Genomic DNA, 24,610 nt, shown 5'->3' with positions numbered 1-24,610 from the left:
AAGGAGTTTTTAAACTAGGAAGGGGGGGGGGGGGGGACAAAAGAGTGAAAATCCATGAGTCCAATTGCCCCCCGAAACAATGCCAGAACATGTCAGTAGCCCAGAGGTTAAGAAATGACAAGCTCAGAGTCCTGTCTACAAATGCCCGCAGTTTAGTTAATAAAATCAATGAACTTGGGTCAATAATGGCATCTGAGAATGTAGATTTAGTGGCTGTTACTGAGACATGGTTTAATGAAAGGAATGACTGGGACATATCCATACCAGGGTACTCTTTATACAGAAGAGACAGAGAAGTCAAGAAAGGAGGAGGAGTGGCCCCATATGTGAAAGATAGCATAAAATATAACCTAATACAAGTTAGTGAGGCAACCACAGAGTCAGTTTGGGTTATGTTGCAGTTTGGCAATCATGCAGTAACTCGTGTAGGTGTCATATATAGACCACCTGGCAAAGTTAAAGAAGTAGATGATCTACTAGTTGAAGAAATATCTAAAATGACAATGAAAGGAGAAGTTATCATTATGGGAGACTTCAATCTTGGATTGGATATAAACTGGAAAACCAAAATAGCTAGTACAGATATTCTAAATTCCCTACTGGGATTTTCTCTACAACTACAACAAGTGGTTGAGGAGCCAACCCAGAGGGAGGCCATTTTGGATTTGGTATTCACAAATGGAAATTTGGTGCATGATGTTATTGTTGGCGAAAGCTTAGGATCTAGTGATCACCAATCAGTGTGGTTTAATATAAGAACAGTGAAGGAGTCACACCACACAAAAACAAAAGTTTTAGATTTTAGAAAAACAGACTTTTTAAAAATGAGATTAGTAATAAATGAGTCCCAGAAATGGGACTACTTTAAAAGACACATTATTGAAGGCAACTGAAAATTGCATTAGACTTGTCAGTAAAAGCAGAAAAAGGAAGAGACCACTGTGGTACTCAGCAGAAGTGGCCAAAATCATAAAAACAAAAAAATAGCATTTAGTAATTATAAAACAACCCAGAGCAATGAAGATAGGGATATCTACAAGACTAGACAGAAAGAGGCCAAGCAAGTTATAAGAACTTCTAACGTGCAGGCAGAAGAAAAACTATCTCAGTCTGTGAAAAAAGGGGATAAGACATTCTTCAGATTTATAAATGAAAAAAGGAAATTAAAACAAGGAATAAGTAAATTAAAAACGAAGGAAGGTATGTAGAAGACAATAAGGGGCTAGCCGACTGCCTTAATGAATACTTCTGTTCAGTTTTTACAGAAGAAAAAGAAGGAAGTACCTCCATTAGAGAGGAAAACTAAGGAATCGTTTGATGCATGTGTCTTTACAGAGGAAGAGGTTCTACGTTTGCTGTCTAAAGTGAAGACAAATAAATCACAGGGGCCTGATGGGAAACACCCAAAATTATTAAGAGCTTGGTCAGAACTCTGGCAACTGAAATTTAATGTGGATAAGTGCAAGATAATGCACCTGGGGCGTAAAAACCCTCAGGCAGAATATAGAATATTTGACACAGTCCTGACCTCAGTATCTGAGGAAAGGGATTTAGGAGTAATTATTTCAGAACACTTAAAGGTAGGAAGACAATGTAATAGAGCAACAGGAAACGCTAGCAGAATGTTTGGATGTATAGGGAGAGGTATAAGCAGTAGAAAGAGAGACATGCTCCATGCCGCTGTACAGAACACTGGTGAGACCTCACTTGGAAAATTTATATCTCCAAGGGTACTTTATGTGTTAAGATCTCTACCATTAACCCCTTAACGACGAAGGACGTATATGTACGTCCTCCACTAGCTGCTGCGATATGCCGCGGGGTCACGCGGTGTCCCCGTAGCATATCGGGTCGGTCCCGGTGGCTATCAACGGCCGGGACCCGTGGCTAATACAGGACATCACCGATCGCGATGATGCCCTGTATTAACTCTTCAGACACGGTGATCAAAGCTGACCGCCGCGTCTAAAGTGAAAGTAACCCGGCTGCTCAGACGGGCTGTTCGGGACCGCCGCGGTGAAATCGTGGTGTCCCGAACAGCTTACAGGACACCGGGAGGGCCCTTACCTGCCTCCTCGGTGTCCGATCGACGAATGACTGCTCCGTGCCTGAGATCCAGGCAGGAGCAGTCAAGCGCCGATAACACTGATCACAGGCGTGTTAATACACGCCAGTGATCAGCATGAGAGATCAGTGTGTGCAGTGTACACTGCAAAAAAAAAAAAAAGTGTTAATAAAGGTCATTTAACCCCTTCCCTAATAAAAGTTTGAATCACCCCCCTTTTCCAATAAAAAAAATAAAACAGTGTAAATAAAAATAAACATATGTGGTATCGCCGCGTGTGTAAATGTCCGAACTATAAAAATATATAGTTAATTAAACCGCATGGTCAATGGCGTACAAGTAAAAAAATTCCAAATTCTAAAAAAGCTTATTTTTGGTCACTTTTTATACCATTAAAAAATGAATAAAAAGTGATCAAAAAGTCAGATGAAAACAAAAATGGTACCAATACAAACTTCAGATCACGGCGAAAAAAAATGAGTCATCATACTGCCTTTCTACGTGGAAAAATAAAAAAGTTATAGGGGTCAGAAGATGACATTTTTAAACGTATACATTTTCCTGCATGTAGTTATGATTTTTTCCAGAAGTACGACAAAATGAAACCTATATAAGTAGGGTATCATTTTAACCGTATGGACCTACAGAATAATGTTAAGGTGTCATTTTTACCTAAATATGCACTGCGTAGAAACGGAAGCCCCCAAAAGTTACAAAATGGCGTTTTTTCTTTGATTTTGTTGCACAATTATTTTTTTTCCGTTCCGACGTGAATGTTTGGGTAAAATAACTGATGTCCCTGAAAAGTAGAATTGGTGGTGCAAAAAATAAGACCTAATATGGATTTTTAGGTGGAAAAATGAAAGGGTTATGATTTTTAAAAGGTAAGGAGGAAAAAATGAAAGTGCAAAAACTGAAAAACCCTGCGTCCTTAAGGGGTTAAATATTACCCTCCACTTTTTTAGGTGTTTAAACACCCACATGACTATATACATTTGGGGTAACTCACGTCCAAGAAACAAGCCTTAAAATACTTCAAAAGTCTTATATACATGGAGGACTTGGATTGCCCAACTACTTGGCTTACCATAGAGATTAGGCTTTCCAACAATCCATGGAATGGTTTATACCTGTACCTTATCTCTGACATTTGTAATTGGGAATCTCTGATTCTCAATCGTACAAGAATTAGGGCTAGAAATAAAAACAAAAAACTCCCCCCTACAATCATACCTGCCATTAACACATGGAACCACAGAGACAACATCATTAATGATTTTAGAGGGGTTCATGACAACACAAATTCCTATACAGTCTACATCTCAGTATCCCCAAACTCAATATTTCTCACTAGCAGCAATATGGTTTACAATTTATTTCTGACATTTTTAAAGACGACCACATATTACCATTTACTGATCTTAAAGACTAATACTCACTTGATCAGAGTGACATCACTCAATATGATCTGATTAAGACATACTTACTATCCTTCCCAGGTGACCAAGCTAAATTGCCCAGACGTCTCCATACCCTACTGTGAAATCCTCAAGACACACTTAAAGGGGTACTCCGGTGGAAAACTTTTTTTTGTTTTAATCAACTGATGCCAGATTTGTAAATTACTTCTATTAAAAAATCTTAAAGTGTACCCGTCGTCAAGAAAAACGTTTTATATAATATAGATAATGCGTATATGTATATTTGTAATATACATTGGTTAAAAAATGTGTATATTTTTGTCCCTACAGCTATTGTATGCGTGTCTCTATGAGGAGTCCAAATACAGGAAGTGTGGGTGGACAAGCAGGGCTCTGTGCACTTAGGACAAGCAGGGCTCTGCACACTGAGGCTCTATGACATGCCCCTGGCTCACACAGCAGGCTGATTGACAAGCAAGGAGCCTGCACAGAGCCCTGCTTCTCCAGCCCTCACTTCTGTATTTGGACTCCTCATAGAGATACACAGGCTATAGCTGCAGGGACGGCATTTTTTAATCAATGTATATTACAAATATACATATAATTGTGATGAGGAGAGAGACAGCGGTCGGCACAACCGGGGTCTTGAAAGGTGTATGTCGGGCAGTCAGGCTACGTGTGAGGGCGAGTTAGGTGAACCGGTGTAGGTGGTGCTCAATCTCTGGCATAGAAATGCACATAAGCATTGTAGCAAACATGTAAAGAAAGATGAGAGGCCACTCACCAAATCCGTGTTCTAATGCTTTATTCTTGAATATTCAGTGCATAAAAAATTCGCCAGCAAGACTAGGTCAGACACCTGGGTGGCGCTGCAATTACAGCGCCACCCAGACGTCTGACCTCGTCTTGCTGGCAAATTTTTTATGCACTGAATATTCAAGAATAAAGCTTTGGAACACTGATTTGGTGAGTGGCCTTTCATCTTTCTTTACATGTTTTATGCATATAATTGTATTATCTACATTATATCAAAAGTTTTTGTTGGTGACCGGTACACTTTAATCCTTCCAGTACTTATGAGTGGCTGTATACTACAGAGGAAATTATTTTCTTTTTGGATTTCTTTTCTGTCATGACCACAGTGCTCTCTGCTGACACCTCTGTCCATGTCAGGAACTGTCTAAAGCAGGAGTAAATCCCCATAGCAAACATATGCTGCTTTTTACAGTTCCTAAAATAGACAGAGGTGTCAGCAGAGAGCACTGTGGTTGTGACACAAAAGAAACCCTGAAAGAAATGAATTTCCTCTGTGGATACAGCCGCTAATAAGTACTGGAAGGATTAAGAATTTTTTTAAGTAATTTACAAATCTGTTTAACTTTCTGGCACCAGTTGATTTAAAAAAATAATGTTTTCCACCGGAGTACCCCTTTAAGAAAGGCCTGAAACAAATCTATGTCTACTTCAACTAAATACCTTGAAAAAATGGGAAGAGGACCTGGGGAAATCTTTCACAGAAAGTGCGTGGGAAAAAGCAAGGACTATAGCTAAGATTTCTACTGCCTGTGCCTCTCTCTAGGAGCAATAATGTAAAATGTTAAACAGCTGGTATATGACCCTAAAAAAAAACTCTCTATAATCTTTGCTTCATGCTCCCCACATTGTTGGAGAGAATGCGGCCAACAGGGTTCCCTATTCCATATATTTTGAAATTGTTCGAAAATATTACTGACGTATAAAACTTGATAAAATTGGTCACAAAATCCCCAAACCTGAAAAGACCTTAACTCTTTCTACTCCTTCTGGGTATAGATAACCTGCCAATAACCTCTCAGATACCTGTAAGCCACATATGCATCACTGCGCGATGTCTCATTGCAAGCAGGTGGAAATCTGCAACAATATTTATGTGGGTTGTACATTTCAATGTAATCTACCGTATATATATATAAACTCAACGTGTGCGTGTGTGTATGTATGTGTGTATACATGTGTGTATGTTCCACAAAAACTTCCAAACGGCTAAAGATATTAACATGAAACTTGGCACACATGTTACTTATATGTCAGCAACAAACATAGGATAGGTGATTTAACCCTTACTCACCCCCATTTGCCAGGGGCGGGATTTATGTTTAAAGTCAATGGAAATATATGTTACTGCATAACTTCCAAACGGCTGGAGATATTTCGATAATACTTGGTCACATGTTACTTATATGTCCACTTAATATATAGGATAGTTAATTTAACCCTTAACTACCCCCATTTGTGAGGGTCGGGGTTTTTGTTTAAAGTCCCATGTAAATCAATGGGAAATGTATGTTCCCACATAACTTCCGTACGGCTGGAGATATTTCAATACCTGGTACATATATTACTGGTCGGGATATGAGGACGGGATGGGAGGTCAAGATAGTAGGACGAGATATGAGGCCTGGATAGGAGGATGGGATAGGAGGACGGGATAGGAGGACGGGATAGGAGGTCGAGATAGGAGGTTTGGATATGACAAGAATATATGAGGACTGCATATGAAGTCAAAAGCTTCCTTCTTTGTTTATTTTCCTGCCCAACAGGGATTAGGAAGGAAAAACCAGGCAACGCCGGGTACTCAGCTAGTATCCATATAAATGTCAGGTCCTAAAGATTTCCATCATTGCCCATGGCATCACACTACTTGTTCCCATAGGGCATCCATTTCAATTATCTGTCTCAGGAAGTGTCTCCAGCTGGGTCATTTTATGACCATATCTGTTTTTTAACCAGACTAAAAAATGCAGCAGACATGGTTTTCAGTCTGGTTAAAAAAATCGATACGGTCCAAAAATTAGCCAACCATAGACACTCAGTATGCGTGTGGTTCCAGCAGCGATATCGCAGGAGGTGGTTATAAAATTCTCCCGCTGAATCCAGATGCCGGATCCACTAATCCTAGATGTGAATGCATCCTTACACAGGTAAATTATGTATATATATCTGACCAACCACATGATGTAAAAGAATATATGATTTATCAGATCAGGCCACTGATTATTTTTCTGCATTATAAGCATTCAAGGGCCCGAGGGTTGGAATGGGCCTCTGTTTAGTGGATTGCTGCCCCATTTGCAGCAATCTGTGATTTACCTTGTGTTTTGACATTTTTAAATCATAGCTAGCAGTATTAGTTTCAGCATTTTGTGCCACAGTTGCTCTTCCTTCACTCCCCACTTGCCTCGCTGAAATTTGATCACCCATGATCCCGCTGCTGGTTTACCAGTTGTCTTGACTTGGACCACTTTTGGTAGGCAGCAACCACAGAATACCAAGAACACTTCACAAGACCTGCAGTTCAATTGAGTATTTAGTGATATAAAAATGTATCCCTTATCCTAAGGATCGGGGATAAGTGTCAGATTGCAGGGGTGGGGGGCGGGGTCCGACAACTGGGAGGTCCCACAATCTCCTGTACTGGACTGCTCCGGCTCTTCTTCTAAATGGAATGTGTTGAGCACAGCAAGAAGCGGTGGCCAACATGTCCTCCTCCATACAGCTTTATAGGAGAGCTGGAGATTCCCAAGTGCAGCACTCTGGCTCTCCCATAGAGATGCATTGAGGGGCATGCCAGTGACCGATTAGTGTGGTGATCAACACACCTCATTCAGGAGGAGAGCTGGGGCCCCATACAGGAGATTGCGGGGGTTCTAGCGGTCGGACCCCCTGTGAGCTGACACTTATCCCCAATTCTAAGTATAGGGAATACGTTTTTATATAATGGAGATCTCCTTTAAGGCTCTGACCTAGTTGTCTAGCATCACTGTTTGGTCCCTCTTAAAGGCAATAAATCTTTACACTGGCCTTTTTTTCCTCTCCATTTTTTTTTACATACTGAAGGTTGCTTGCTGCTTAAAGTGTTCCCCAAGATATGGGTGTCATGAAATTTTCAGTGTTTGGGCTACATTCACATCACGTTTGGGGCATAAGCAGCCAGATCTGGCTCAAAACCATTGCCGGACCCCATTCATTTCAATGAGGTGACTGGAGTCAGCTAGTTACTCTGGTGGGCTCATTTTCCCACTGTATCCAATTTTTGATCCTCACTGAAAAGTGCTGCAGACCACGGTTTTCAGTCCAGTACAAACACTGAATCCTGACACTCCAATGGATGTGAATGGAGCCTTACTCCTTCTGGCTAATTAATTATTAAAAAGATATAGTATATATTATAAAATTGATCAGTACAGAAACATAGAATATTGGACCCACAAATGAAAGAATATCCATACTTGAAGGTACATGGGTAACAAATTACAGGGCACATTGTTTGTTTGCATCCATGTTAATGCCTTCATTTTAGCTTTTGTTTGCATATTTTCTAGAAATTGTACTCAATGTGGAAATATCATGTCACAAGAGTTGATGGCCTAAGCTCCATTTTACTCAACATTGTATAAGTATATACTTTATTCTGAAATAATGGCAAGGAACATTTCCCTGAAGCAAATGGTTGAACAATAAGCATCATTCACATCTCTAAACTACCGCAGTTTGTGGTCGCGATAGGAAGCTACTAATGGCATGCTGCAATAAGGGAAATCTAAGCTTGCACGTATCCTTTATAATGTCTGTCTTGTCTTACTGTATATCTGGAACAGTTTTTGTAATGTCATTCAAGTAAAGGAACTAACTCAAAACTTGTCCTAAAAACACATGAATGCTTCACCTGACACAGACAGTGGCTTGTTCTTTATAACCTCTAGCATTCTGAGTAATGCTTGAATAAACATATTCACCTGAAGGTTACAATGCTATTTTATTGTATTTATTCCATGTTTCTTCCTTCTATACCATTTCCTTGTCACACTGAACTTCCTTTTCTGCTACGGTAAAAAGTTTGCATGTTTATCTTTTGTTTTGATCCTGCATAGACTTCTCTATTTTATAATGTTATAGGAACTTTAAAACACAAATTCATTGTGACCTGCAATTCTCTAGTATGAGGTTAGTGTCCTCAAAAGTCATTCTCATATGCTCCCTGTCCTCTCTAAAGTGTCTCCATTAGTGAGATTTCCCACAAAAAAAAGTGTCATGACATGTCAATGGGATGTGTCATCCAACACCCATCTTGGCAACTGGCTAGTTTACTACTGACAGCTGTTAGGGTGTATATGTGGTTTATTCAAACAAGTAAGAAATAATGGATTACTGACTTTAATTCAAATTCATTTGGAATGAAGGTAACTGCACTTGTGTAACTGTTCTCAACTACTTTGGTGCATCATTAGACTTGTCTATTTTTTTCATACCACCTATTGCTTGGTTTACTTAGCACCAATATCCTATGCCAAAATATTGATGCAATTATGGAGACCAGTATATTCCTGGTCTATTGGATATCCCACTTATCATGGTTTTATATGTCCCTAAAAAAAAAGTTGTTCAGTTGGTAAAATTAGTACTAATGCAGAATAGTAGGTTACAAGGTTACCAAAGAAGGTAAGGCTAGGTTCACCCTGTCATTGTGCTACAAACTGTTCATGGTCCGTTTATCTTTTTGCACCGAATGGACCATGAATGTGTCTGAGCAGAACGGACACCGCCGGGTCCTGACAATCCCACTGACTTGAATGGAGTCTGTCAGGTGTCTGGTATTTTACAGGAGTTGAATGGAGGAAAAAGATCGGACAGGCACTATTTTTTTCTCCACTCAAATCCCATCCTTCCAACGGGCTGAGCGGCAGAGCTCCCTTTAGCAGAGCACAGCGGCAGTATGAACGTACCCTATAAAGGCCTTTTGCTGTCATCAAGTTGGACCAGGCTTTCCAAAAACAGGTTTCAAAAAGTATAGATCATTTATATGATTTTAACAATAACAATTGCTATAATTTGCTGATTTTCATTTCATGTCCTTTATAAAATAATTAAGTATATGTTAAAATAATGTAACCATTAAAATTAAACCTGACATTACAACAAAGGGAACCAAAGAAACAAACCAGCTTATATTAGAAAATATGGGAGAAGGTTAGATATGATAATCGTGCAGGTGCTTTCCGCTATTGCAAAGTATTTTACACAGTATTTTACTACATAGATTCTGAGAAACAACTGAATTGTAAAAAAGAAAATGGGGGGAAAAAATAAAAGTTTAAGGACAAGTACAATTGTCTAGGAATCACCTTGTAGCACCACTTTCATAAAATGTAAGGTCATTCTTTATAGCATGCATGCAGTTAATCTAGTGATGGGTTTCTTTTTTATATTGTTTTTATTGACCTCTCAAAACTTCTGACAGAGCTAGATAAGTAAAGGGTTAAGCAGATTAAACATACAATGGTGGCTGTTCATGCGATTTACACAAAGCAGGAAAAGTTTTAATCCTCTTTGTACTACATTTTAAATGTCATCTGAGTAGACCTCAAAACATAACTCCCCCTCTCCCCTACTCTGACTGACAACACTAGAGATCTACCGGATGGACATAAGATCTGCTGGCTGCACCTCCATCACAGTTAACTGTCACGGTCGCATTCAACAAAGGTCACGGCATCACATTCCCCAACCTTTTTCTTAGCTCAGCTTTGTGGCTGCTTGGGTGCTACCTACAACAGTCAGGACCAGCAGCCTATTCTGTGCTTAGCAGTGCTGTGCAAAATGGTGCCAAGTCCCAATCTTGTGCCCCAGTGTGGTGACCTAGCATATCCATAACATTATGCACCATTTTCTAATCTTCAAGCACCTTTGGTAGCTATCTCATTGAAGAGCCTAATTCCTTGGTCTAACTGCCACAACATATAATGTATCTGGTGGTATTACAGGGCACTACAGCTCCTCATCAACCAAAAAAACATCAATATAGTGCAATACAACATATAAATGCCATTAACAATACACATAAGCAATGTTTCAATTTATGCCTGTTTATAGGAACAGGAAACAAAACAAAAAAGCTATGCATATCCTGCAAGGGGAAAATGTGTTTAACCCTCTTACCTCTTACAAAATGTTCTACCAGATACTAAATTGTAAATAATGACAGTAATCTAAGAAACATTTTAGCATTTGCTACATTGCTGTAACTATGATCGAGCTCATTCCGGGTTTTAATGATCCAGCAATTATGTACCTAGTCACATGCATTGTGTTTAAGATTTTTTGTAGCCAAAAATCTGCACTGTAGTTCAATTTCCCCAGTGGATTCTTTTGCTGCATGTGGATGTGATTTTTATAATCTCGATCACTTTACTGTATTGGCTTTACATTTCTGATTTTTGCCTAAAATCTACAGTAAATATGCCTTGTGAGACTCTACGAGGTAACCAAAAGAACCCCAGGGAGCCCAAGTATATAACTTTTTTTTTTAAAGATTACAAAAAATGTAAAACATTTTCGATGTTTCCCTGTCATAAAAAAAAATATCCAAATTTGTGACATATCAAAATTTGATAGTTGTGACTAAGTAATGCCCTTTTAAGAACATGATTTTTTTTTTTTACAAAATGCAACTACAGAATTAAATAGTTATTCTAGCAAGAGAAGTGGAAGTGCTGTATAAATAAAAACAAACCATATTCCCTTGGCAAGATTCTCTATTATGCCCGCTCGCTAATCAGTGTCTACAGTTGTGACCTGCCTCTTTTACTGATTGGCTGAGCAGGCATTTTCTGTGAGGTCAGCATTTCAGAAAGAGAAGGAAGCAGGGTCGAGCAGCAGGGACTGGGAATCTTCACAATGGCAGTTGCAGAGAATTAGTGAATATGGTTTGTTTGCTCCTTTAGGAAAAAAGGTATATTGCCTAAATAAACTCTTAACTTCAGAAACTAAGGCTAGGTTCCAAGCAGAAATCAGTTTAGAAATTCCACTTGGAAATTCCGGTGCAGCACATACATTACTGTCAATGGGGTTCCGCTTCACAGTCTCTGGAATTTCCGTGGTGAATATTTTGCCACTCAAATTCTGCTTCCAAAAGAATGATCTTGGTCATTCTGTAGGAGAAATGAGTGTGGTAGACATTACCCATTACCGTCTAGGAGGGGCTGCACGGTCCTCGTGTTTACTGATTCCGGGCACACTCGGAATCTCTGGCCAGTATATTTCTGGCTGGTGATACCGTAGTGTGAACCGAGCCTAAGAGTTACTTTCTGCAACTGGTTAGACCTGTTAAAGACTGGTGTCAGAGCCTGCTATTTATGACACCTAAACTCAGCAGCTCACGCTATACATACGTTTTATACATTTGCTCCACTTGGAACTGTCTCAACACAGCAGCTACATCTTGTTTTGTTGAGCTGAGTATTTATTCTTAGCTTTGCTATATGTGTTGTAATCATGAGGATAAGCTTCTTATAATGCTATTGTACAAGGTGTACTGAGATGATGTTTCAGTAAAATGTGTTTCCTGTAATTAAGCAAAACCACAATGTGCTGCTTACCCTTCCCAGAAGTAGACTTCATTTTTGTCATTAAACACCCTAAACCAATAAAAGGGTCATATAGCACCAGGTCTGGGAATATAACATAAAGTGTCTAAAAAGAAGGTACAAAATTAAGATTGATGGTCTTCCCTGTATTTTATTGAGCAGGAGTTAGATGTTTTAAAGGAGAACTCCAATGATTTTTTTTATCCATCATACCTGGAGTGCTGGAATAAAAATAACAAACTTTAACTTTAGTTGCTGAAATTGCTTTCCTGTCCCGATCTTTTTCCGGCTTTTGGTACCTAACACATCACACTGCGACTAAGCTAATCACTGGACTCAGTGATGTCCTGCCTCGGCTGGTGATTGGCTGAGCAGCAGTGTCATGTACCAGACCCAGACCAGGCCTTCCTGGTGCTAGGGCCTGTTACATGTTGCTGCCGTGCAGCCTACCACTGGAGTCCAGTGATTAGCAGAGCCGCAGTGTGACAAGTCAGGCAACAAAAACTGAAAGAGAACCAAGGCCGGAAGACTGGATAACAACACAGGGGGAGCAGTGGAAGGTAAGTTAAGGTCTATTGTTTTTCTTCTGGCAGCCCGGGCATCATGAATAAAAAAATAAAAAAAACATAAAGCATGGGCATAATGGATAAAAAAAAATCATTGGAGTTCTTCTTTAAGTGTGCATATAAAGAGAGCTGGACTACCAACATGACGACTTAACCCAGAATAAGCAAAGATTTTAAAAAATAAAAATAAAAAAAATAATATATATATATATATATATATATATATATATATATATATATATGTCATTCTATAACTTTTTCCCCAAAAAATATATACGGTTTTACTCTGGTCAGCTCCAACATAATGTCTATTGATTGATTTGCATTCTCAAGTCTATATGTATGTTCACACAACATATTTTACATGAATATTAATGCATATTTTACAACCAAATCAATGCAGCTTTTTACAGCCATGAATTTAAAGCCTTAAGTGTGAAATCTAAGTAGCCACACGTGGCTACAGAGGGATTAACAAATCTTCCAAACTGCAAATCCACATCAGACAGCTGAAGGTCTACTCCAGGATTCTGCTGTGGATTCTTTTTAAATCTGCAAAAAAATTTTGTAATGGAAAAATTCTTTGTGTGAACATACCCTAACAGACATACTTGTTGCATAATTCTTGTTACGCCGAGCGCTCCAGGTCCCCGCTCTTCCCCGGAGCGCTCACAGCGTTCTCCCATTCGCAGCGCCCCGGTCAGACCTGCTGACCGGGTGCGCTGCGATAATGTTCCCAGCCGGGATGCGATTCGCGATGCGGGACGCGCCCGCTCGCGATGCGCATCCCGACCTGCTTACCAGACTCGTTCCCCATCTGTGCTGTCCCGGCGCGCGCGGCCCCGCTCCCTAGGGCGTGCGCGTGCCGGGTCTTTGCGATTTAAAGGGCCAGTGCACCACTGATTGGCGCATGGGTTTCAATCAGTACCTTCACCTGTGCACTTCCCTATTTATACCTCACTTCCCCTGCACTCCCTTGCCATTTGACGATAACTATTTTTTAAAGTGTTTGTGTGAATTTTTTATTGCACTATATATTGCATGTATGTTTTGTGCTATTGGTGTGTATCTTAAACGTCAGAGGCGTAACTTGTAACTTCTAGGTCCTGATGCAAAATCTGCAGCAGAGTCCCCTGGGCCATTTATAATACTGGTCTCTTATGAGGCAGATGTGCTTTGGAGCCCCCTTAGGCAGCAGGGCACTGATGCGACTGCTACCTCTGCACCCCCTATAGCTATGCGCTTATTAAACATATCAAGATCTACCACTGTCCCAAAAGAGCCAATCTCCCAGCTGTGATTAAGAATGGGTTCACATATTGTAAATTCAAAACCAAAAAATGGCTGTAAAATAGATATTTAAATTGAATACTATTATCTATTACAGTCTATGACAAAGTGGCTGTCAGTGCACACATTGTAGAGAAAAACTGCAGAAATGAACAGTATATGCCACTTTTTATACCTATTTTACACCTGTTTTCTTATTTATTTATATATGTTTCTGTGTGTCTCAATAGAAATTCAAAAGAGAAAGCTGGCAGAACTTGTTATGTAAATACCTACCAATAAAATCTATACTTTTTTTTATTCGTTCTGTGCTGACATGTAATCACATTAATGTGGGGTTTTCAGGTCTATATGATTGAGGCTTTGTCTTTTGCTGCCTGCACTACACAATGATTGAGGCCGGAAGTTGTTTACCATTCATTGTATAGTGGTGGTTAGAGATGAGCGAAGTTATAGTGATTCGATTCGTCACAAACTTCTCGGCTCGGCAGTTGCTGACTTCAGCCTGCATAAATTAGTTCAGCTTTCAGATGCCCCAGTGGGCTGGAAAAAGTGGATACAGTCCTAGGAAAGAGTTTCCAGCCCACCGGAGCACCTGAAAGCTGAACTCATTTATGCAGGCTAAAGTCAGCAACTGCCGAGCCGAGAAGTTTGTGACGAATCGAATTACTGTAACTTCGCTCATCTCTAGTGGTGGTGCCAGGCAACTGCAGCTCTGATACCGTTAAAGAGTACCTGTCACTAAACTAAACATTTAATATATTGTTCCTCATGTAATTATAAGACACTTTTCTATTTACTTGCTGTTAAAATTCTCAACCTTTATATGTTTTTAATGTGAGCAACGGGAAAGATATGATACACAGCTTTTTAAAGCTCAGAAAATTTTTTAAGGGCAGAAGTGGTGTTAGGAGTAGTTAGGGAATAAAATCTGAGTTAGTTTAGAAAATATGGTTTGATGAAAGGTTCTCTAAAGAAAATGGAAGCTGACTTGCAGTTACCCAGTGCCTCTACTGTATAATGAATGGTGCAGGGCTTCTGGCCGCCTGATTTACTGTGTAGTGACAAGTTAAACCCCAAGTTAAATGCTTTGTATTGTACAGCATTCCAGATTCTAATGACATTTGCTTTTGTGATTTTTATCTGGGGCAAAGTTGTCATGGAGTAACCATATACATAAATAACACTGGAAAAACACACATAACTGACACTTTACAATCCTCTCAGTACTTAAATGTTGATGTATTCCCTGATATATAGCCACAGGAGGTTTATTAGACAATGCTGATAAACTGACAGAAATCATGTGGTTATTAGTGTTGCTCCCGAATATTCGCAATTCGAATATTCATTGCGAATTCGCGAATTTGTGAATATTACGAATTTCGGGATTAAAATTCGCTATTATGAATATTCGTCTCTTTTTTAAACTGTTTTAAAAACTGAGCACATTGTAGGGATCTCCTTCAACTGATAAATGCAATGCTTGTATCATTTCATTAAAGACCCAGGGATGAGACTGTGAGGCAAAAGTTTTATGCATGCGAATATTCGCATTGCGAATATTCGCAATGCGAATATTCTTGGAAATTCCACCCTACTTATGCCTGTAAGCCAATGAGAGTTCTGCAAGCACAGTTGTCAGAGCTTAGCAACGTCCCTAGCAACGTCCCTCGCATGATGTTATAGCGCGCATGCGCAGACAAGCGAAATTTCGCTATTAATTTCGCATTCGCAATAGCGAAATTTCGCAATTCAAAAATACGTCCCAAAAATAATGAATATTCGAATTTCACGAATATGGGACGAATTCGAATATGACATATGCCGCTCATCACTAGTGGTTATCAGAATCTCTCTTTCAGTTTTCAACAGACTACATTATTATTAGATTTTATGTTTTTATTGTGTTGTAATGGTCCTTTTTTAAAAGCGTTCCTGTTATAAAAAAAAAAAACAATTTTTTTTAACATATCACAGAGACGTGTTAAACATTTTCACTGGTCTGGGTCTTAGTGCTTAGACCCCCCCCCCCACGATCAGTGAAAGGAGTGACGAAAAGCACTCCTTGTGAATAGGGCATACATTTTATTTTCTCAGAGTATACTTTTAAGACTGTCTTTCTGTATGTTTAAATGCAATATCCTGGTACTCAATCTACCTACTGCTGAAGAATACAGGTTATAATGTGGAGATAGATTCATTTATGTCAGTACACTCCTGCCTGGGTACTTTAAAGGGGTACTCCGGTGGCCAATGTCTTTTTTCAGTTTCTACTTACCCTTGCCGGTGAGTTTTCTTCTTATCTCTGGTCTGGTGCTTGCTCTTTGTTTGTCTTTCTTTTCCTTTCTTTACACAAGTGTGTCCATGTGGTGTAGCATCTATTTCCATTTTGCCTTTGTTTTAGAAACTACAGCTCCCAGCATGCCTTGTAGCCTGTCTCCTCTTTTAGTGCCTTGCCCAACATGTTTTGTGTTGCCACCCAGCCGTGTTTGTGGCCAGCTTTTTTTTCTTCGCTTTAGCACGCCCTTTCGCTGCCCTGCTCATTAGTATTCTTTGCCTCTTTTTTCTCTCTATCTGGTCTGGATGTGTGCTTATCATTGGTTGTGAGGTAAGCACATGGTCAGTCCAATCATCTGGGTCCGTGACATGTGACCAGTTAGCGTCTGTTACCATTCTTGACTGTGACCTATCATATTTGTCCTTGCCGTCTCTCTGTGTTTACACAAAATGACAGCGGGAGGATGAATGTCTCCTCCCGCTGTCAGGCAGCCCTGCGCCTGCGGCTCACAGTGTACTGAATACCCTATATCAGCGTTGCGGCTGACATGTAACCCCTTCCCCGCCATGGGTACCGTGCACCCACGGGGGGAATCGGCTATCATGATTCCCCCCACGGGTTCATGGTCCCAATGGCTGTGGAATTAGTAACATGTCAGCCGCAGCGCTGTCATGATTCCCCCACAGGTGCACTGTCAGCTTTTCACCCCGCAGTCCCCACATCAGTGAATGAATGAATTGTAAGCTGCAGCACACCATCCCCACATGGGGGAACTAATCATATGTGACCCGCTGGCGCTGCTCTGCTCCCCCCCACAGGGTTAACTGTGAGCCGCAGCGCTGCACATTCTCCCCATGTTGGGGAATGAATGATTTGTGAGCCACGGGTGCAAGGCTTCTGTTCCCCGATCCCTGTTCGGGGATTGGAGAACAGAAGCTGTCGCCTCCCCCTGCAAGCGCTGAAAGTCAGTGAGCCACGGGTGCTGCAGAGCAGAAAGCCAGTGTGAGCCGCGGGCGCTGCAGAGTAGAAAGCCAGTATGAGCAACAGGTGCTAGGTGCTACAGAGCAGAACCTCTGCAGCGCCCGAGGCTCACTGGCTTTCAGCACTTGCAGGGGGAGGTGACAGCTTCTGTTCTCCGATCCTCAAACGGGGAACAGAAGCCCTGCACCCACGGCTCACAAATCATTTATTCCCCGACGTGCTCACAGTTAATCCTTTCCCCGATGTGGGGACATCGCTTTGGGGGGGGGTTGAAGCAGAGCAGCGTTCGTGGGTCACTTATGATTAGTTTCCCGATGTGGGTACAGCACGCTGCGGCTGACCATTCATTCCCTGATGAGGGGACTGCGGAGTGAGAAGCTGACGCGGGGGGTATCATGATAGCGCTGCGGCTGACATGTTACTAATTTCACCACCATGGGGACTGTGCGCCCGCGGGGGGGAATTCCCCTGATTGCACGGTCCTCATGTTGGGGGAGGGTTACATGTCAGCCACAGCGCTGATACAGGGTATTCAGTTCACTGTGAGCCACGAGCGCAGGGCTGGCTGACAGTGGGAGACATCCATCCTTCCGCTGTCATCTTGTACTGTGTGAAAAAGGACGGAACTCCCAACCAATCACGGAACAACAACAATTCAATGAATATTCATTACGGGGTGTGTAAAAGGGGCAAAACCATTTCAGGAGGAAAATAAAACAGCAACGCTTGCAGTACAGACGTCTTGTTCACAACAGTGAACAAACATGGCCGTGAATGTGTACAACAATCAAAAGCAACCAGAAAAACTACTGAACTTCCATCACAGAAAAGAGGTCAGTAAAAAACAGACATGATGTGCTACAAACACGCTAGATAACCATAAAGCTGTGGTACCGGAGTACCCCTTTAAGTTTTAACTTGTGAACTTGTGTGACATGTACTGTATTGCTTTACACTGCTTAAAGGACATCTGCAGCGATAACAACTAATCCCCTATCCACAGGATAGGGGATAAGTGTTTGATCGCGGGGGGTCCGACCGCTGGGACCCGGCATTGCCGCTCTGGCACGCCCCCTCAACGAACCCTCCCCATACAGCTCTATGGCTCTGCTGCATCCCTGCCTCTCCCATAGAACTTCATGGAGGAGGCGTTTCGGCCGCGGCGTCATGCTGCGGTCGACACGCCTCCTACACGGGAGCCGTGGCCCTGTGCAGCAGATCGCTGGGGGTTCCAGCATTCGGATCCCCCGTGATCAAACACTAATCCCCTATTCTGTGGATAGGGGATAAGTTGTTTTTGCTAGAGATTTCCTTTAATATGTGCCTACACTAAGGTATATGATTGTGCTAGGGTTTATATTCTCTGTGCTGCCCCTATCTCTCCCGAGACAGTTTGAACATACTAGTTAGTTAATCTTGGCTAGACCAGGGAAGGAGAAGGAGGTCTAATCATTGTGTGTAAACCTGACTCAAGCCAGGGAAGGGGCTCCTATGAGGCTCTTTTCTCCAGCAAGCCTGCTGGGCAGAAGCCTAGTTAACCCTGGCTTTGCCAGTGAGTCCTGTTTCAGTTAATCTACTTTTCAAGTCAGCGTTAAGTCGTTCTTGGCGAAGCATATGGCATTGTGTAGAGTAAATATACAACCACATACTGCATTCATTCCACACAGAGGGGGAGCTACTAAAATACGAACATGAAATTGTATTCCATCCTAAAGAGGGAGATTTGTTTTCAGTCAGAGAAGAGTGCCATGCCATTGAAATATGACCTTGAAAGTGAAAAGATTCAACTTTCCTGCAGAATCAAATTCCTTCTTGATAGTTCTGCTATGAAACTTTGGTGAACAAAGCAGCTAAATCCCATTGAAATCAATGGGGGACTGCTGCAAGTGGAATTCCTGTAATATGTCTACATATCCTATTTTGTTGGATTTGGACATATTGTGAATTTTGATGTCTAAAAAAGAAGTTAAAAGATACTAAAATAGAGGGAAATGTAATCACAGAATAAAGGAAAGGAGGAAGTAAAGGGCAGTAGTGCTGGGTTTTGTGTATATTTTGTTTGTAATAAACTATAAATGACAGGCTTTCTGGTTTCACAATAAGTCTGCACTGACAAATCCTGATTGAGGAAGTAGAAGGTAAAAAGCATATTCAAAGCATGTCATGTATCACTGATGTTAGAACTTTCCAGTCACTGAAAATATTTCTGTATTAAATGTATTTGTTGACCCCTTTTTTTCTAACTTCTGGCCTATTTTAGACTATAAAGTGTTGGTCAGAATTGTATTAAAACATGTAATCCCTTACTGTGTGACAAATTAAATATGCCCACATGGGAGTGGGACCTTTTTTTTTCATTGCCAGGGAATCGTGCACATTTCTCTTACTTTCTAAATTCCTAAGTAGTCTGGCAATGCCTGTCTCCCAAATCTCAAAAACTATACAGGCAGAAGAAAAAGGAAGACTTAAGTAACAATACAGTCAGGGGAATGTGTGAGCACAGAAAATGTTTAGTGTGTGTGTGTGTGTGTGGGGGGGGGGGGGCACTCTCTTGGAGACGGTATGTCGGAAAGTCCTGACATAGTTTAACCCCTTGGGGACGGAGCCCATTATGACCCTAAGGACGAGAGCATTTTTTGCAAATCTGACCACTGTCAATTTAAGCATTAATAACTCTGGGATGCTTTTACTTATAAATTTGATTCTGAGAATGTTTTTTCGTGACATATTCTACTTTATGGTAGTGGTAATTTTTCATCGATACTTGCATCATTTATTGCTGAAAAATTCAAAAATTTGATGAAAAGTTTTAAAATGTTGCATTTTTCTAACTTTGAAGCTCTCTGCTTGGAAGGAAAATAGACATTCCAAATAAATTATATATTGATTCACAAATACAATATGTCTACTTTTTGCTTGTATCATAAAGTTGACATGTTTTTACTTTTGGAAGACATCAGAGGACTTCAAAGTTCAGCAGCAATTTTTCAATTTTTCCCAAAATTTTCAAAATTGGAATTTTTCAGGGACCAGTTCAGTTTTGAAGTGGATTTGAAGGGCCTTCAAATTAGAAATACCCCACAAATGACCCCATTATTAAAACTGCACCCCTAAAAGTATCCAAAATGACATTCAGTAAGTTTTTTTTAACCCTTTAGGTGTTTCACAGGAATAGCAGCAAAGTGAAGGAGAAAATTCAAAATCGTCATTTTTTACACTTTCGTGTTCTTGTAGACCCAGATTTTCTTGTAGACACTGGTTGGAAAACCTTAAGTTAGGTTCTGTTACCTAACTCAGTATTTTCCAACCTGTGTGCCTCCAGCTGTTGCAATACTACAACTCCCAGCATGAACTGATCGCCGAAGGGCAGGCTGGGAGATGTAGTTATGCAATAGCTGGAGGTACGCAACTACAACTCCCAGCATGTCCAGACAGCTCTTTGCTGTGTGGGCATGCTGGGATTTGCAGCTTTGCAACATCTGGAGGGCTACAATTTATAGACCACTGCCCAGTGATCTCCAAACTGTGACCCTCCAGATGTTGCAAAACTGCAAATCCCAGCATGCCCAGACAGAAAAGAGCTGTTTGGGCATGCTAGGAGTTGTAGTGTTGCAAGATCTGGAGGGATACAGTTTAGAGACCACTGTATAGTGGTCTCAAACTGCAGTCCTCCAGCTGTTGCAAAACTACATATTTCAGGATGCCCAAACAGCAAACAGCTGTCTGGGCATGCTGGGAGTTGTAGTTTTGCAACATCTGGAGGGCTACAGGTTAGAGACCACTGTATAATAGTCTCAGACTGTAGCCCCCCAGATGTTGCTAGGCAACTTACCGGCTTCCGTCGGATCCAAAGAGCCGTCCTCTTCTGCCGCATGCCGCCCGCCGATCACCGTCGCTCCGCTGCCTCCGGACGGGTAAGTGGACGTCGGCACCCGGTCCTCTTCGTTTTACCCGTTCTGCCCCGCCTATTTTGGGTGGGCAGGACGGGGAAAACAAAAGTAAACATCCCCCGCCCACCGATCTGCTATTGGTGGTCGCATCTAGACCATCAATAGCAGGGATAGGAGGGGTGGCACCCCTGCCACCACACTCTGTTTCCCTTCAGGAGGATCGTGGGTGTCTTAGACAACCATGATCCCTCTTATATTCCGGGTCACCGGGTCACCATAGACCCGTAATGACGTAGTGAATTCACTTGCGCTTTGTGCCGATCACCAACATGGGGGAGTCTGATGACCCCCTAGGCATTTGCGCGGGGTGCCTGCTGATTGATATAAGCAGTCATCCCGGTCAGGTCCCCGCCTGGCGTTTGGCGGGGACCGAAATTCCCACGGGCGTATGGATACGCCCTTCGTCCTTAAGTACCAGGACGCAAGGGCGTATACATACGTTAATGTTTTAGGGCGTATACAAAGGTTAATGGTTTAGTAATTACCGTATATACACAAGTATAAGCCGACGTGGATATAAGCCGAGGCTCCTAGTTTCACCCCATAAGCCTGGGAAAACTTGTTGACTTGAGTATAAGCCTAGGGTGGGAAATACATCATCCCCCCGCTGTCATCATCCATCATCCCCCCCCTCCCCTTTCATCATCCCCCCAGTAATCATGCAGACCGCCCCGTCATCATCCCCTCCTCGTCATCATCCCCCACATCATCCTCACCCCCTTTCAACCCCCCGTCATCATCCAGACCCCCCTGTCATCATCCAGACACCCCCGTCATCATACAGACCCCCCTCTCTTGTTGTCTACTCACCACCGCAGTTGTTGCTCTCTCGGTCCTTTCCTGTTGCCTAGCAGCCATCCATCTTCACCAATCTAATCTGCAGGGACCATCCACATACCGGTGGGGAGGGTGAGCCGGTCTGCGCCATCCATCTTCACTGGGAGGCCCTCTTCTCCGCTCCTAGTGATGCTGCATTGCCACCGCCGCGTCAGTAACATCCGTGCGCAGCGGCATCAATGCAGCATCACTAGTCCGGGGCCGGCCCGGAGCGGAGAAGAGGGCCTCCCGGTGAAGATCGACGGCCCGCACCGGCTCACCCTCCCCACCGGAATGTGGACAGTCGCTGCAGCGTAGATGAGCGAAGATGGACGGCCCTGCTCAACCCCCATTGGAATGTCTGAAGAGATTTTTTTTTCTGTTCATTCAAGTATATTTTTTTATTATGGCAACATGAAATCATACAGTTACTGTACATATGCATTTCTATGGTTATATGCATTTCTTTTTAGAAAAAAATGTTTATGTATTATTGAAGGGTTGTATGAGATGTGAAAAACATGGCCCTTTTTTTTCAGAAACAGTGGCACTGGTGTCTGTATGTTGTGTCTGTCATTGTAGTTCAGTCTCTTTGAAGCGAACAGGGAAGATCTGAAAAATCAGGCACAGCCAATGAGCAAAAATATTGCTTTTTAGGAAAAAAGCAGTTATGTGTTCTAATTTGCACTACTCATACTCTTTTAAGTCTGTCTTGCTGCAGTAGAAACATAAGTAATACCACCAAAGATGTAACATGCTGCTTTAAAGTATGGTCATGTTAATCGCTTCATTGACCGCAATTGACCACAATTTATTGACCGTAATTGACCACAATTTTAAATGATGAAAAATTGCTAAGGTATACCACCACATATTGATCAATGGGAATCTGACTACACAGATTCTCATAAATTCTCAATACAATGTGTTGTGCTGAATTAGAAACAGAGTTCCAATACAGAATCCATGGCACTAGTGAGAAGCAGTATTCAATGTTATTGTTGCAGTACAGTACAATAAATGGGAGGATAGATCAGCACCAACTTATGTTTCACATCTTATAAAGTGTCACATGATGTAAAACATAAGTTGGTGTTGATCTTTCCTACTGTTTATTAGACAGCACTGGAGCAAGAATATTGAAAGCTGATTCTCACGAGTGCTGTGGATTCTATATTGGAAGTTTATCTGTAGGCCCTCGGCTTATTGCCTCATTACCCAAGTCTCCCTTTTTTTCCTGTGCAAAATGATGTTTGCTGGGTGGTACCGATTTGTGTTTCTTCCTTAGGGGTACATTAACACAAACAGGATCTGATGCATATTTTTGCTGCATATTTTTTGCACCTGATTTTGGCACCTATTAACATCTATGAGTAGCAAAATCAGCTGCACAAAATATGCAGCAGATCCTGTACGTGTGAACGTACCCTAATGCAATTGTGCTTGTTTTGGCCTTCAGCCCGCCAGGTACAGTGACCTCCCCCACTATTCAGGGAACTAGAGCATTGACATAAATGGAGCAGTTGGGGTAATTTCCCCCCTACACACAGGTGCCTGGGTGCGCTGCTATGCAGAGAAAAAGATCAATATGCTTTTGCCCCTTAACAGCAAGGATCAACAAGGGTCTCAGAGGTTGGACCCCGCCAGTCTTAATGTTAAGGCGTATCTTATCATCATGGAATAATCCAACATATTTAAATCCCAATTTGATCAATACCCCTTTTTGAGAAATCCAGTTCACCCTAAAGCTTGCATTACCCCGATGACTCATAATAACATTTAATTGTTTCTTAAAGGGGTACTACGGTGGAAAACTTTTTCTTTTTTTTTTTTTTAATGAACTGGTGCCAGAAAGTTAAACAGATTTGTAAATTACTTCTATTAAAAAATCTTTACCCTTACTGTCCTTTTTAGCAGCTGTATGCTACAGAGGAAATTCTGTTCTTTTTCAATTTCTTTTGAGTCTTGTCCACAGTGCTCTCTGCTGACACCTAATGTCTGTATCAGGAACTGTTCAGAGCAGGATAAAATCCCCATAGCAAACTTATGCTGGTCTGGACAGTTCCTGATACTGGCATCAGGTGTCAGCAGAGAGCACTGTGGACAAGACAAAAAAGAAATTGAAAAAGAACAGAATATCCTCAGTAACATACAGCTGCTAAAAAGTACAGGAAGAGTAAAGATTTTTTAATAGAAGTCATTTACAAATCTGCTTAACTTGGCACCAGTTGATTTATAAAGGCCTAAAAAAAAAAATGTTTTCCACCAGAGTACCCTGTTAAACTCTCTTGTTACTATTTGTGTTTGAAATTCCATGAATGTTATTTTAACTGCATCTTTGCACGATGATTTAATCGTTTTTTTTTATAATTATTTAATAATTATATTATAAATTATATTATAATAAAATAATAATTTTTCTGTGTCTGTTTTATTTTAGGGAGTTCATTGTAAACGCAAACCAACATGTAAGTATATTGATTTCTTATTTTTTTTTAATCCATTGAATATGTAAAAGATAAAGAAACACTTTGGGTGGAATTTACTAAAATCTGCATTTAAAATAGGCTGTCTTATGTAAAAGCACACCCCAGTCAGCAGTACTAGATTTATTGAGCGGCACAGTTGTTATAGTCATGGCCATAAATGTTGGCACCCCTGAAATTTTTCTAGGAAATGAAGTATTTCTCACAGAAAAGGAATGCAGTAACACATGTTTTGCTATACACATGCTTATTCTCTTTGTGTGTATTGGAACTAAACAAAAAAAGGGAGGAAAAAAAAGCAAATTGGACATAATGTCACCAAACTCCAAAAATGGGCTGGACAAAATTATTG

General features: G+C 41.2%; 1 protein-coding gene across 1 annotated transcript in view; it reads left to right on the top strand.

Moving 5' to 3' along the window:
• The window catches only part of IL17REL (interleukin 17 receptor E like), a 111,297-nt gene that overhangs the window by 11,365 nt on the left and 75,322 nt on the right, over positions 1-24,610 (top strand). The window contains exon 2 of the mRNA XM_056573736.1: positions 24,213-24,240. The gene's annotated coding sequence lies outside the window, so the exon portion shown is untranslated. The remainder of the gene's footprint in view (positions 1-24,212; positions 24,241-24,610) is intronic.

Source organism: Hyla sarda, chromosome 4 (genome assembly GCF_029499605.1).
Source record: "Hyla sarda isolate aHylSar1 chromosome 4, aHylSar1.hap1, whole genome shotgun sequence".
NCBI lineage: Eukaryota > Metazoa > Chordata > Amphibia > Anura > Hylidae > Hyla > Hyla sarda.
The sequence above is the reverse complement of the archived record's forward strand: the minus strand, read 5'-3'. Positions and strand labels throughout refer to the sequence as shown.